General features: G+C 40.5%; 1 protein-coding gene across 2 annotated transcripts in view; it reads left to right on the top strand.

Annotated features, from left to right (window-relative positions):
- Positions 1 to 16,146, top strand: part of PTPRN2 (protein tyrosine phosphatase receptor type N2) — a 637,088-nt gene that overhangs the window by 302,098 nt on the left and 318,844 nt on the right. The gene's annotated exons all lie outside the window — the stretch shown is intronic.

The following is a 16,146-nucleotide window of genomic DNA, read 5'->3' as shown; positions in this document are numbered from 1 at the left end:
GCTCCTGAGTTAGCTTATGAATGCAAAGCTGTTTACAGAAGACTGGCATCCTTGTCTGTTTGTTTAAGTACAGTATGTATTTTGACATGTAAATTTACATGAGGCATATTTAATCAGTCACAATGATATGCTAATTGGATTCCTGTATGAACTGCATAAAAACAGCATTTGAAAAAAAAAATTATGAAGGGAACTTATTACCAGCTGAGACACTTCTTAATCAGTATTATGCATCATCAAAATGCACAAGGATAAAAGTGATAGATTTCCAGGACTTTTGTAACCAATTAAAAAAAAAAAAAAACAACTTAAGAAAAAACTGTCTTTTTCTGAGCAGTCTGAAAGTTAGAAAACAGCAACTGAAATCCATAAATTAGAATGCCAAAAATCTCTCAAATGCCTCTGCAGGTTTTGGATGTTGTTCACTGACATAATTTGTGTTCTGATAAGGTTATAGGTTGATCTTGTCTCCAAAAGAGCACTGACATTTAGACTTCAGCTCTGTCTGCCCTAGGGATTTGCTCAAGCCTTTTGAATATAGTTTTTTTAAATATATATTTTTATAAGAAGCTCTGACTTTTTCAGGTGCCAGTGGTTCACTTTCAAGCAAAAGCAAGCCATGCCAGTGTAAACCAGCTACTACATATCCACATGTATGAGCCTACAATACTCTCCCATTCCTCTTCTGTTTAGGTACCTGAATTTCCCTGGTAATTAAAATTTTAAAGCTGATAGTTTTTATCAATTTTTAAAAATGTACCCCTGGATCTATTCTTCGGTGATCACATCAGACTCATTCTAATTTCTGTCTTGTGGATCACTATACTTACATAATTTTTGGCAAAAACACAACATAAGAATACGTTTAGCACAACTAAATTCCCAGACTGATTCAACCACTCATTTCTGGCCTTTACTGAAAATAATCTTAGTTTCTAATATTTTACTTAGATTTGACTGCACAAGAAACAGAAAATTACAGACACAGGCAAGGCCACAGGATGTCCAAATTAAGGGATTTTCCTTGGAAGGAAAAGGAAGCCTTTTATATGAATTTATTCCAAGAGAGGGGAAGCAGTGGAAATTATGCAAAACTTTTAAATAATGAGCTGGAAGCCACCAGCACTAGCCAGTGGGGGAAAATGGATAAATAGGTTATCTCAGTTTTCTTACCTCAGTAAAGTTTAGCTACCTGGATAGAGCTGAAAATAAGATTTACTTATAATGCTAGAAACAGAGCTCTTCCTGAGAATAAACAGGGGGAAGAAAACATAATGATTCTTCCCCAAGAACTGGGCTCCTCAAGAGTTCACAGACAGCACACCTCAGGGAGACTGGAAGCCACAGTTTCCCATCCTTGAAGTTGACTCTGGAGAACAAACTACTGGGCGTTTACAGGGGGAAGAGGGGAAGAGAAAAGATATTTTCTGTCCTTGCTGTAAAACCTGCCCCACACATCTGGGAGCTGAGCAGTGCTGGCTCCAGAGGTGCCCAGCCTGACACAGCCACACACTGGCCTGGGGGTCAGGGCTGTCAAAGTGAATAGGAAAGAACTCAAAAATCTGATTATTGTGTGTACTGGTTTTGTACCTCTCAGTGATGATGGAGCATAGCAATATAAGAGACTCTTGGAGAAAGAAATGCTTTTTCTTTACTGTTGGGTGTCCTAACTACCAAATTATCAAATTGGCCTAATTACCAACTTAGAATGTACTTATAGTTCCTCCTACATTCAGTCTTACATTCATATTGTGAGTAATTTATTTATGCACATATTGGATCAGACTGTAATTTATAAACAGTTCAGGTGAACACATATGTAGCCTTTCTATTAATGACCCTAATTATAATTAGAGGAGTGTAAGGAGGAGCTTTTCCTTATACACTACTAAGAGAGAAGGAGGAAGAGAGTTGACACTTTTGGTACCAAAAAGTTGTGCTTTTTTGGTTTGGAGAACTCCAGTGCTTTCTGGTAATAACACTAATATTCTGTGCTGATCATATATAATTTTAATTTTCTTGATGTTGCCTTAATTTCCTCTTTACCAATACAAGTATCAGGAAAGTAAAAGACTATTTGAGATCTAAAATAAGGAAGTAATTGGCTTAAATCGTTAAGATGAAATTTTCTTAAAGTTACCCAATTGAGATGTGGATTTTTGCTGTAGACATATTATTTTGTTTACAGCAGCTCCCTTTGCCTTTGGCTGAGGACAGAGAAGCTGAGAAGACTGTAGATATTTGGTGGTTGTCACAGTTTTCCACATATTAAACTCAATCAGTTTGTCACAAACACCTTTAATTTAAACAGTGTCATTTGTGTGGCCTTAGAAAAGTTCCCTATATCTTCTTTTTAGTGGGAAAAATAACAGAAGGCCTAACACAGGAAGTTTTATGAGCCTTAAGAAAGTTTGTGAAGAGCTGTGCTGTCCACAGGGGAGAGGAACTCTGACGCAGAAACTGTAACATGGAGTGATGAAAAACACATCTCAGGTTGCCCAGATGCTTAATATCCACCAGCAATTGGCTTTTATTTCCTATTCCTCACCATCTCTGAAGAAGATCAGTAAACAGTCACATTTCTTTATTCACAGCACCCTGTGTGTCAGTCTTCTTAGGTGGCAGGGAAGTAAGCACTTCATCTGCATGCCACAAAGTGCAGGGAAGCTTTGCTGCACAATTTAATATTTTGTGGTGAACAAGTCTGGATCTCCTTCAACATAGGTAAAGCCAGAACATGTGTCCTTTTTCTTTTCCCTTTGAAAAGTGAGGATGCTCAAGTTACGGAAAATTGCACATTGTGTGTGCATGTATAATGCATGGAAAATATATTTTACCATTTGGATCTTACTGAGATTTCCACAGCGTGGTAATAGCACAAAATTGCTCAGGTTTCTTTGTATTCTGCATATTCGTTGCCTGACTGCAATCTTACTAAATTCTCTATGTGTCATGCTATAGTTTTCTGAACTGTAAATACTATTTTAAATGTTTCTGTTGGTGGATCGTGTCTAGATAAATGGCATTGATCATTGGCAGGATCAGAGGGCTGGCTCCTCTCTAGGGAGATGGGTTGAGAGAGCTGGGGTTGCTCAGCCTGGAGAAGAGGTTTTGGGGACACCTCATTACAGCCTTCTAGCACCTTAAGGGAGCTAATAAAAATGAGGAAGTTTTTATACAGGCAGATAGTGATAGAATAAAGGTTTTAAACTCAGAGAGGGCAGGTTTAGATTAAATATTAGGAAGAAATTCTTTACTGTGTGGTTGATAAGACATTGGCACAGGTTGCTCAGAGAAGTTGTGGATGGCCCTTGGAAGTGTTCCAGGCCAAGCTGAATGGGGCCCTGAGCAGCCTGATCTGGTGAAAAGAATTCTATGGTTCTGAGACTCTAGGATACCAAATGTGCAAAGGACAGTTCAGCCCTCGTTGAGTTTTGTGGGGTTCTAGTTTCAAGTTTTTGCATTAAAGGAAGCTCATAATCAAATCAGAATAGCCCATCATGAAAAGCCATGTCAGTGAGTTGTGACTGAAATGCCATTCCATATATGAAAATGAATTTAGAAGACAGAATAAAAATTAAAATACATAAACAAGCATTAAATAAGAAAGATAGTATGAGGAATATGATAGAATTACAATGGATACAGTGACATGCTGAATAAGATTATAATGCTCTCTCCTGTCTGCAGTAACTGCCACATCTGTGTTTTTTGACCCCAGTTATAACTGTTGGATGGAAGTAGGCATTCAGGGAATCTGTGAACAATTCAACTTGGTCCTGAGCACTGGTGAAAGACTTGACTCTCTTGTTTCTCTCAATGAACTGCTCTGTAAGAGAAACTGGTTTACTCAAATTCAACATGCCAGCAAATGCAAAAAGAAATTCTGCTATTCCTGTGCCAAATTTCAGAAACAGAAAACTCATTAAGTGGAAATAATATATATATATAGAGACAGAGTAATATAGCTAAAATCGTACAAAAGGAGCTGTGAAATATATTAGAAGGGTTCCAGTTCTATGGAGATTATTTAAAGACATCATATTAGGATCTACAGCAAAATTCTTACTATGTAGTAAAAATACTTCAGGAAGACCAAAATTTAGGCAACATGGTAAAACATTATGAAAATGGAAGTTACTTGAAAACATGTCAAGAAATCTGAGGTATCTTCAAGAGAAAAAATAGAAAGGGTGTTAATGACAAATGAAGTATAAAAATGTAGTAAAGTTGGCAAAAATGATCAAACAAGCAACTTGCAAATTCTTAGAAACCAATAGTAAATAATTTTCAAATTCAATGGGGACAGGAAGCTTTTCACAGATTACATAAGGTCAAAGGTTTTGAAAAGTAGCTCTTAGAAAAGGACAGCATAAATGAAAAAAAAGTTAACTTGGTAAGGCTATGTTCACTATTTAAGTATTTATCAAGGTTTTTAGGAATGGATCTTTCTTTATAGGAAACTCCTCAGAAAATGTCTGAAATTGAATCTATGGAACAAATAGACAAAATTAAAAATAATAGGTCACCATTGCCAGATTATATTTGCTCAAAATAATTCAAATTCTCGAGAATGAAATAGCTGAGTCAGTAGGTGACATGGGGAAGCCTCATCATTACAGACTAGAACACAGTAAATATAACAATAGTTTATAGAAAAGGTCACAGAGAAGACTGACAAAAATGACAAATCTCTGAACCAAATATCTGTATTTTTATAAATTAGTGTAAATTATTCCAAATACGAAGTCAATGTGGGTGTATATGGCACATTAGGAATGGCTCAACTTCTGAAAAGGAAAGTCCTGCCTCGCAGCTTCAGGCCTTTGAATTCAGTAACAATTGTGTGTTAAAGGCAGATACTGTTGATAATGGGTCCCATGGAATTCCAAAGGCTTTCAGCACCAGCTCTCAACAAAGCAGCTAAGTTGCTCTGGGATAATAGGGAGGTCTTCACATGGATAAATAGTCAGTAGAAAGAGAGGCAGTTGAGGGCAAGAATAAATGTTCCCAATGCAGAGGTGTCGCTGGCTGAATTCCACAGAGGTTTGTGCTCTTCAACAGATTCATAAGTGATCCGTGAAAAGAACAGAATAACTTGTGGAGGATGTTGAGATATTCGAGATATTCAAGACAAGGGCCGACTGTTTAACATTGAAGGACATATGAGTGACTAGGCAATAAATTAGCCAATGAAATTCAATTTCTATAAATTATAAGTTATCGGATACTAAGGGGTGAAAAACCCCTCAGTTCTAACTTTGGATATGCAGTAATGGACAGTGAGCTAACTATAAGTACTTGGGAATGACATTTCTGCTTTTAATGTATAGTTCTGTGAAAATATCAGTTCAGTGCTCAATAGCAGCAACAAAAGCAAATTCGTTGTTAGGGAAGGAAAGAGAGAAAAAAGAGAACAGATCATAAAAAACCATGCTGCGCCTGAGTTCCTAAATGCATGAAGCTCTGTTCCACTCCCCTCCAAAAAGTATATTATTATGGGCAAAGATATAGAGAGGCGTGACAAGGAAGATCAAAGGTATGGAACATCTGGTGTGCAGGGAAAGATTTAATAGAATAGCAGCCTGCTAAAAGTGATATGACTGATGGAAAGATATGCTAGAGATCTGTGAAATCATGACTGGCATGGAGTCATTGTGTAGGGTTTGAATATTTCTTCTGTCTTCAGAACAGGAAACCAAGGACCATCAATTTTGTTATGTTTTATATAGTAAACAGTCCTAACATTGTATATACAGTGTCCTCATTGATAACTGTGTGAAACCAAGCTGTCAACAAGCAGAAAGAAGGGGCTTTACAAACAGTGCACTGTCAAGCAGTCAAAGACCTTGCCAAAGGTTATTTTACGCTAAAGTTTATGTTGATTAAAAAACCCTGATGCGCACGTTAGTGTAAGAAAAAGACATTAATTGATAAAAGGAAAAACACCACATCTGACTTAGAAATTTCCTGCCTTATTTTGCAGCACTGTTCTGGAAATTTCTACTAGGTCCTGTTTCTGCACAGGCTTTCCTCAGTATTTAGGATTAGTCACTGTTGGGGATGGGGTTTTAAGCAAATTATTTATGACATCAGGTGTTTTATCAGGTGTCAGATTTACTGTATTCTTCCTGCTTTTGGCTTTTAACACTGTATCATTGCATTTGGGTCTCTGTATTTAAGGGATGTTTGCATTTTCAGCTTGATATCATAACAATTTGGACTAATTAATACATTCTTAAGTGCTCCTAACACAACAATGCTGCCTTGGATGCTTGGTCCAGATTTATTTCTACTTGAATTTATCTGAAATCAATGAAGTAACGATGGTAATAAAGTCTCCTTTAGGATATTTTTTCCTCCATTGATTTCAAAGACTAAGATGTTACAGAGATGTGCATGTCAAAGCTGCTTCAAACAAAGTAGCTACAAGGCAATTACATATTTCCAAATCATCGGACCAGCACCATTTGCAGAGAGAGAAGGTGCAGAGAACACATAGGAGGAGAAATATCAGTGAGAAACGGAGAGGAAGGGACTTTGGAGCCTCTCAGTTTATGCTGGCAGATGGGGCAGAACATTTGTCTTAGGAGACTTAATACAAAAATAGACATCAAAATTATGCTGCTTTTCCTACTTAAGACAAATCATATGCTATCTTTTTTTTTTCTTTTTTTTTTCTTTTTTTTCTTCCCCCCCCCCCCCCCCCGGGAAAGTATCATATGTCGAAGTAAAAGTAGAATAAATTAGTATTTGGATATATGGGTTTTACATGTGTGTTTGCTGGGTGTGAAAAATTCATTAACTCTTCTTTAAAAGTATGATGAGGCTTCTTGAGTGCACCAGGCCCAGCATCCATAAATCAGAATTTCTTTTGGGCCCCATGAAGTCTTTGGCTTAATCTGACTGCCAACCAAGGTATTTAGAGAGGAGAGAGAGATGACAACTGAAAGCAACTGGATACTGGTCAAAGAGAGTAATAAAAAGCCTCAGGCTGTAGCTGGGGTTCTGTGATTTCAAAGCCATGAATATTAATTACTTCAATTTTATTTAAAAATAATAATTACATTTGTAATAAATTTATTACTTCCTGAGCTATAGACTATGTTATGTTATAGATTTTGTTAAAAATAGCATTTGATATAGGTTGTTTTAAAAGTATCAAAATTCTTTTTTGAGGCATATAGCTACCTTTGAATGAGAGAGTATGGGTGGAAAAGCATTTTTTTCTAGTATCTTTCCTATTTTAATTCCTTATTTTAAAAGTATAGAAAGACCACTGGAGGCCTTCTTACAATGGAAGCAAATGGTTTGTCCTTAAATAATTGGTGGAATACTCACTTCTGGACTATGCTCTGTGGTCTTAATGGTGAACAGAGATTGCATTTCTCTGAAAATCACAAAATAAAACAACCACAACAATGAGCATTCTGTGGCACTGACATGAGGGTGCCACAGGCAGGGGAAAGGTTACTTTAAAGCTACTGTAGAGGCTTCAAGGTGGTGTGAAGTTACATTCCATTTTAATTTACTGAACAAAATCACAAACACTCAGGAAACTTCCTTAAAATCTGGAGTGCCAGAGCCCGTGTCTTGGGACTTCCCATCATGAAATCTGACTGCCTTTCTAGAATCTTGAGATGTGTGACTTGTGTTTGCATGAGTCAGTGTAATAGCCATAGTTATTAATAATATTTAGTGTTCAGACTTGGAATATACATGGATGTAAAAGAGAGTTTAATTAAGTACAATAAATATTAATTTTGGGGAGAGAAGATAACAGTGGGCATTTTTCTGTAGCAAACATTTTAATTCTTAGTTTACTTTCTGTTTTTAAGCATGGAACGTTTGGGTTTTATTGACTTTCACGGGGCTGATTTTATTTTTTCTTATCTTGGGTGAAATGCAAACAACCAACAATTCCTACACTGTAGGAGTTTGAGGCACACACCTGTAGGAAACATTGCTCTGGGACAGGCAGCAGGAACAAGGCATCATCCCATCCATGTGAGCAACAACAGCTTGATCACTAATGCAGAGAATCAAGTCCAGGCTCCCTTATTCTGAGAAGGGGACAACCAGGGCTCTCAGGTTTCTTTTTTGAAGCTTACCACAAGCAGGATTGTCTTGTCTGACCTGGCCTTCATATTTGATTTCTCTGTTGGCTGATTCTGTAGGTTGGTTCCTGTCCAGATAGGTATTAGGGAGCTTTTTGGGAAGGTGTTTATGACCCCATAATTCAGGCCAAACTGTTCATATGGCTAAATTAGTAACAAAATAACCTCATAGAGATCTCAGGCTGGGGGAAGATTCCCCAGAGGACAATTCAGTGCATCTAAGTTAAGTTGCAGCTCTGACTCACCCTGTGTAGGAAGTTCTTTCTTTCCATTCTCTTGCAGAGGTCTTTGGAAATTTAACCTTCTCATAAACACACCACAAGCTAGATTAATGAGTTAATGTAATTAATCAATAATGAGTTGTCCAGCAGTGAAATGCAGGTTGTTGAGACATGAGACAGCAGTTACCTTCTTCTTTTGAACCTGTTTTTTCTAATAGACACTCAAAACTTCTATCAGCTCTTAGGTAATTTCATACAGGAAAATTTCAGGTCTTCATGTTGTTTCCAACTGATGTGTTCACATCTCTCCAGCCATTCATACAGGGCAGGCAGAAGTTAGAGCAGTGAACCTCAGAATGCTGTTTCTGGCTCATACATGGGGGTTACAGGAGCACCTCAAGCAGGGCAACATAGAATTTTGTGCTGCCTCCCTTTGGACTTCACCTCTTCTGTGGTATTTCACTCCCTAAGCCTTTGTAAAAGCAATCAATGAATAGACTTGTAAAACTCCTTTTTTTTTTTTTTTCCAATTTCCTTTTAAAAAGTCTGCTCTGACCACATTAATGCAGTATTTTCTGAGTGCTAAAACTGGAAGGCTGCACATTCCCAGTGGTATTGTGTTGTGGCTGGGAACCTGACGTTCATTCCTTTCATTTAGTTTTAAATTAGAGGCAATGTGAGCCAGTTTATGTAAAAATGTTTTAATTAACAGGACCCAGATGCAGCATCAGAAGTTCTAGAGGAATTTAAAAAAATATACCTAGGATTTAGTCCTATAAATAGTAGGTGGGTTAGAGCTATCTGAATTCCTCTGATGAAATGCAGGCTGGGCCTGTGGATGCTGCCTTGCTGCCTTTTTTTTTTTTTTACAGTAAGTTAGGCTCGGCCATGATAAAAGGATGCCAGCGTTTCAATTTAAAACCATGGCAACTAGAAGGGGTGATTTGCATCTTTGCATGACAATGGGATCGTGTTATCTCAGGAGATAATGCACATAATATACATGATGGAGCTGCTGTACCTAGATCTATAAAGTGTGATGAAGGAAGGGGAAGGGGAGCAATCTTTGTTGCTGCAGGAATCATGAGCAAGAAATTAAGTTATTTTTTCCTCTTGGAAGGCCAAGAAACCTATAGGTGTGTGTGAATTATCTTTTGGTTCAATATATTCAAATACTGGAGTGAAGGACAGCTTCCAGGAAAACCAAGCAAGAAACTCCTCAAACTCTTCTTTTTCCCTGGATTTGCATAACCTCATTCATGAGCAAGGTAGCAGTAGAAAATTTGTCCTACTATTGATCTAAATTTCTGCTAAAATGGCTGTCAGAGAAAACATTTTGGAGAGGAACAGAGAGAAAATCAAGTAGTAGAATATGTAACTGAAACTTTTAGATTCAGGTTTAAGAGCAGGTTTGAAGCTGTGGCTCTGCTGCCTTTGCCTCTGCCATGGAAGGGAAGTTGTACTGAGTGACTGCTTTGATTAATTTGTGCTAAAGCCTGGCACAGATTTGGCACAACTGAAGGCAGTGCAACCTTCAGCAGATTAAATCAGCCTTCCCAAACAGGAACCAGAAACTCTCACGGCAGCAGTGGATCGCTCTGCCATGAATTCTAAAGACGAATAGCAAGAGCAGGGTATGATTCTTTTTTTTTTTTTTTTTCTCATTAATGGTGGAACAAACAGAAAAAGGTCCCTTGAAAGTTAAAGCTTAGCTACTGCAGAGTGTCCTCATGTATTATGAGTGAGAAACAAAGGAAACTGAGAAACTTCAAAGCTTTCTGTGGCATTCAGAGCTTTCAATCTTCAAAGCACCTCTCCCTTTTGTAGTTCTGCTCTGGGTTTAATTAATACATTTTAAATATTGTTACTGTAAACAGCGTCATCTTTGTTTTCTACCCAGTTCTTTTTCAGAGTAATTTAAATTATTTTATGAAGCTATCTGTCATCTTTATTTAGTGCCTCTTAACCTCTTTTCTTTTACAAATGAGTAGTCACCTCCAGTTGAGATTAAAACAACACTGGAAAGGGGTGTATGTGCGTGTGAAGCAGTCCAGGAAAAAAAAATGCTTGCCCTGCCTTTTATCTATGTTCTCTAAAGTAAAAATAGACATAACCCTCTCAGTTCATGTGCTAATAATATTTTAATACTTTAAGATGGAAAAGAGAGATTTTGAAGTTATAATGCATCTCCTTTTTTTCCTTTAGAAAGCTAATTCTAGAAAACTACATAAGAAAAAAAAGTGTGAAAATTACACATCTGCATACTTGTAGTTATGGTATTTTGTTCATGCTGTCACTAATTTCTTTCACGTGTATTCTGGGGATTTGGATATGGGAAGAAAGAGAAGAGAGGCAGACTAGAAGTATAACATTTTGCATCTTATTAAGCTATTTTTGTCTGTGGAGACTTGAGAAGTTTTATCTATTAAAATCATTCATTTCTTCTGCAATATTGAGGGGAAAAGGAAGAATGTAATATTGAGGAAATGTCATTTTGCCAATTAGTCAAAATACTGCCTTGTAGTTAACATTACTTAACTGTAAGGGTCTGCATGGAGTGATTGTTTTACAGCAATATCTCATTAGTGGGCTTTTTTTTTTTCTTTTTTTTTTTTTTCTTCCCTAAAAATGAAAAGAATAGGAAAACCAAGTAGTGAGGTAACTTGAGGAAAAACATAATATTTTTCAGCTCTGGTAAGTGATATGAATGTGATTGTGCTCTCATGACTGTGAGTTGCCAGTCTTATTTCAGCCCCCATCACACAATTGTTACTGTGCCACACTTGAGGCAGAGAAGAGGCATTTTTAATGCCTGTGTATGATTTCAATCTCGCATCCTTCCAAAACATAATCCTTCCTGCCCTCTAGAATGTAAAAGAACTTGAGTCAGAGGGCACTGAAGCTAATTGAAGCATTCCTTTTGACATCCGTGGCCCTCAGTTCAGGCTTAAAGCACACAATGATTGCTGCTACCTTTAATTCTTTTTTAAGTCCTCTTTTCACATCATGACTCATCTCTTCCCTCTCCTATCTGAATATCCACCATTATGGTCACTGTACACGTAAATGGCAGAGTCCCCAGTGCCTGGAAAGGAGGAGAATCAAATTTTAAATGCAGTCACACTGGAGAAACAGGCTCCCATGGGCATAATTTATATAATATGAATATTTTTAGTTGTTCAAGAAAGAAAACAATTTTGCATCTTGACTTTCTGTGTTTGTATGTGCATGTAGAGAGTGATTTTTAGCTTGATGTCAACACTATTGCAAAGCAGGGAAGAAACACAGACCAAAAATACAATGTGTGAATACAGAAAATGCAATCATTGTTTACCAGACTTGTGTCAGGCAAGCTCTTATTAGTCCTACCTGCTCCTGCAAAGTTTTAGGGAAGTTATAAATGGATACTACAAACTCAACACATGCTTCTATTACTAATGGAAAATAAAATAGCACATGTATTCTAAGTTGGGTTTGCTTTGTAAATGCCATTTATTCACAATTTGTCTATTCTGTCTTTTAGTTACAGAGCATCTGGTTTGTATTCATCTCTTGCCTCTTACTGCAAGTTGCAGTCATGCCACACTCAAAACATCCATTTTAATTCTTCTCTGTTAAGGTTCCTTCCTTCCTTCCTTCCTTCCTTCCTTCCTTCCTTCCTTCCTTCCTTCCTTCCTTCCTTCCTTCCTTCCTTCCTTCCTTCCTTCCTTCCTTCCTTCCTTCCTTCCTTCCTTCCTTCCTTCCTTCCTTCCTTCCTTCCTTCCTGGAATCCTTCCTTCCTTCCTTCCTTCCTTCCTTCCTTCCTTCCTTCCTTCCTTCCTTCCTTCCTTCCTTCCTTCCTTCCTTCCTTCCTTCCTTCCTTCCTTCCTTCCTTCCTTCCTTCCTTCCTTCCTTCCTTCCTTCCTTCCTTCCTTCCTTCCTTCCTTCCTTCCTTCCTTCCTTCCTTCCTTCCTTCCTTCCTTCCTTCCTGGAATCCTTCCTGGAATCCTTCCTGGAATCCTTCCTGGAATCCTTCCTGGAATCCTTCCTGGAATCCTTCCTGGAATCCTTCCTGGAATCCTTCCTGGAATCCTTCCTGGAATCCTTCCTGGAATCCTTCCTGGAATCCTTCCTTCCTTCCTGGAATCCTTCCTTCCTTCCTGGAATCCTTCCTTCCTGGAATCCTTCCTTCCTTCCTGGAATCCTTCCTTCCTGGAATCCTTCCTTCCTGGAATCCTTCCTGGAATCCTTCCTTCCTGGAATCCTTCCTTCCTGGAATCCTTCCTTCCTGGAATCCTTCCTTCCTGGAATCCTTCCTTCCTGGAATCCTTCCTGGAATCCTTCCTTCCTTCCTGGAATCCTTCCTTCCTGGAATCCTTCCTTCCTGGAATCCTTCCTTCCTTCCTGGAATCCTTCCTTCCTTCCTGGAATCCTTCCTTCCTTCCTGGAATCCTTCCTTCCTGGAATCCTTCCTTCCTGGAATCCTTCCTTCCTGGAATCCTTCCTGGAATCCTTCCTGGAATCCTTCCTGGAATCCTTCCTTCCTGGAATCCTTCCTGGAATCCTTCCTGGAATCCTTCCTGGAATCCTTCCTTCCTGGAATCCTTCCTGGAATCCTTCCTGGAATCCTTCCTGGAATCCTTCCTTCCTGGAATCCTTCCTGGAATCCTTCCTTCCTGGAATCCTTCCTGGAATCCTTCCTGGAATCCTTCCTGGAATCCTTCCTTCCTGGAATCCTTCCTGGAATCCTTCCTTCCTGGAATCCTTCCTGGAATCCTTCCTGGAATCCTTCCTGGAATCCTTCCTGGAATCCTTCCTTCCTGGAATCCTTCCTGGAATCCTTCCTTCCTGGAATCCTTCCTGGAATCCTTCCTGGAATCCTTCCTGGAATCCTTCCTGGAATCCTTCCTGGAATCCTTCCTGGAATCCTTCCTGGAATCCTTCCTGGAATCCTTCCTGGAATCCTTCCTTCCTTCCTTCCTGGAATCCTTCCTGGAATCCTTCCTGGAATCCTTCCTTCCTTCCTTCCTGGAATCCTTCCTTCCTTCCTTCCTGGAATCCTTCCTGGAATCCTTCCTTCCTTCCTTCCTTCCTTCCTTCCTTCCTTCCTTCCTTCCTTCCTTCCTTCCTTCCTTCCTTCCTTCCTTCCTTCCTTCCTTCCTTCCTTCCTTCCTTCCTTCCTTCCTTCCTTCCTTCCTTCCTTCCTTCCTTCCTTCCTTCCTTCCTTCCTTCCTTCCTTCCTGGAATCCTTCCTGGAATCCTTCCTGGAATCCTTCCTGGAATCCTTCCTTCCTTCCTGGAATCCTTCCTTCCTTCCTGGAATCCTTCCTTCCTTCCTGGAATCCTTCCTTCCTTCCTGGAATCCTTCCTTCCTTCCTGGAATCCTTCCTTCCTTCCTGGAATCCTTCCTTCCTTCCTGGAATCCTTCCTTCCTTCCTGGAATCCTTCCTTCCTTCCTGGAATCCTTCCTTCCTTCCTGGAATCCTTCCTTCCTTCCTGGAATCCTTCCTTCCTTCCTGGAATCCTTCCTTCCTTCCTGGAATCCTTCCTTCCTTCCTGGAATCCTTCCTTCCTTCCTGGAATCCTTCCTTCCTTCCTGGAATCCTTCCTTCCTTCCTGGAATCCTTCCTTCCTTCCTGGAATCCTTCCTTCCTTCCTGGAATCCTTCCTTCCTTCCTGGAATCCTTCCTTCCTTCCTGGAATCCTTCCTTCCTTCCTGGAATCCTTCCTTCCTTCCTGGAATCCTTCCTTCCTTCCTGGAATCCTTCCTTCCTTCCTGGAATCCTTCCTTCCTTCCTGGAATCCTTCCTTCCTGGAATCCTTCCTTCCTGGAATCCTTCCTTCCTGGAATCCTTCCTGGAATCCTTCCTGGAATCCTTCCTGGAATCCTTCCTTCCTGGAATCCTTCCTGGAATCCTTCCTGGAATCCTTCCTTCCTGGAATCCTTCCTGGAATCCTTCCTTCCTGGAATCCTTCCTGGAATCCTTCCTGGAATCCTTCCTTCCTGGAATCCTTCCTGGAATCCTTCCTTCCTGGAATCCTTCCTGGAATCCTTCCTTCCTGGAATCCTTCCTTCCTTCCTTCCTGGAATCCTTCCTTCCTTCCTTCCTGGAATCCTTCCTTCCTTCCTTCCTGGAATCCTTCCTTCCTTCCTTCCTGGAATCCTTCCTTCCTGGAATCCTTCCTTCCTGGAATCCTTCCTTCCTTCCTTCCTTCCTTCCTTCCTTCCTTCCTTCCTTCCTTCCTTCCTTCCTTCCTTCCTTCCTTCCTTCCTTCCTTCCTGGAATCCTTCCTTCCTGGAATCCTTCCTTCCTGGAATCCTTCCTTCCTTCCTGGAATCCTTCCTTCCTGGAATCCTTCCTTCCTGGAATCCTTCCTTCCTTCCTGGAATCCTTCCTTCCTTCCTGGAATCCTTCCTTCCTTCCTGGAATCCTTCCTTCCTTCCTGGAATCCTTCCTTCCTTCCTTCCTGGAATCCTTCCTTCCTTCCTTCCTGGAATCCTTCCTTCCTTCCTTCCTGGAATCCTTCCTTCCTTCCTTCCTGGAATCCTTCCTTCCTTCCTTCCTGGAATCCTTCCTTCCTTCCTTCCTGGAATCCTTCCTTCCTGGAATCCTTCCTTCCTGGAATCCTTCCTTCCTGGAATCCTTCCTGGAATCCTTCCTTCCTTCCTTCCTTCCTTCCTTCCTTCCTTCCTTCCTTCCTTCCTTCCTTCCTTCCTTCCTTCCTTCCTTCCTTCCTTCCTTCCTTCCTTCCTTCCTTCCTTCCTTCCTTCCTTCCTTCCTTCCTTCCTGGAATCCTTCCTTCCTGGAATCCTTCCTTCCTGGAATCCTTCCTTCCTGGAATCCTTCCTTCCTGGAATCCTTCCTTCCTGGAATCCTTCCTTCCTGGAATCCTTCCTTCCTGGAATCCTTCCTTCCTGGAATCCTTCCTTCCTGGAATCCTTCCTTCCTGGAATCCTTCCTTCCTGGAATCCTTCCTTCCTGGAATCCTTCCTTCCTGGAATCCTTCCTTCCTGGAATCCTTCCTTCCTGGAATCCTTCCTTCCTGGAATCCTTCCTTCCTGGAATCCTTCCTTCCTGGAATCCTTCCTTCCTGGAATCCTTCCTTCCTGGAATCCTTCCTTCCTGGAATCCTTCCTTCCTGGAATCCTTCCTTCCTGGAATCCTTCCTTCCTGGAATCCATCCTTCCTGGAATCCTTCCTGGAATCCTTCCTGGAATCCTTCCTGGAATCCTTCCTTCCTGGAATCCTTCCTGGAATCCTTCCTGGAATCCTTCCTTCCTGGAATCCTTCCTGGAATCCTTCCTGGAATCCTTCCTGGAATCCTTCCTTCCTGGAATCCTTCCTGGAATCCTTCCTTCCTGGAATCCTTCCTTCCTTCCTTCCTGGAATCCTTCCTTCCTTCCTTCCTGGAATCCTTCCTTCCTTCCTTCCTTCCTGGAATCCTTCCTTCCTTCCTTCCTTCCTTCCTGGAATCCTTCCTTCCTTCCTTCCTTCCTTCCTGGAATCCTTCCTTCCTTCCTTCCTTCCTTCCTGGAATCCTTCCTTCCTTCCTTCCTTCCTGGAATCCTTCCTTCCTTCCTTCCTGGAATCCTTCCTTCCTTCCTTCCTTCCTGGAATCCTTCCTTCCTGGAATCCTTCCTTCCTGGAATCCTTCCTTCCTTCCTGGAATCCTTCCTTCCTTCCTGGAATCCTTCCTTCCTTCCTGGAATCCTTCCTTCCTTCCTGGAATCCTTCCTTCCTTCCTGGAATCCTTCCTTCCTTCCTGGAATCCTTCCTGGAATCCTTCCTGGAATCCTTCCTTCCTGGAATCCTTCCTGGAATCCTTCC

Source organism: Sturnus vulgaris, chromosome 1, assembly GCF_052056855.1.
Source record: "Sturnus vulgaris isolate bStuVul1 chromosome 1, bStuVul1.hap1, whole genome shotgun sequence".
NCBI classification, from domain to species: domain Eukaryota; kingdom Metazoa; phylum Chordata; class Aves; order Passeriformes; family Sturnidae; genus Sturnus; species Sturnus vulgaris.
The sequence above is the reverse complement of the archived record's forward strand: the minus strand, read 5'-3'. Positions and strand labels throughout refer to the sequence as shown.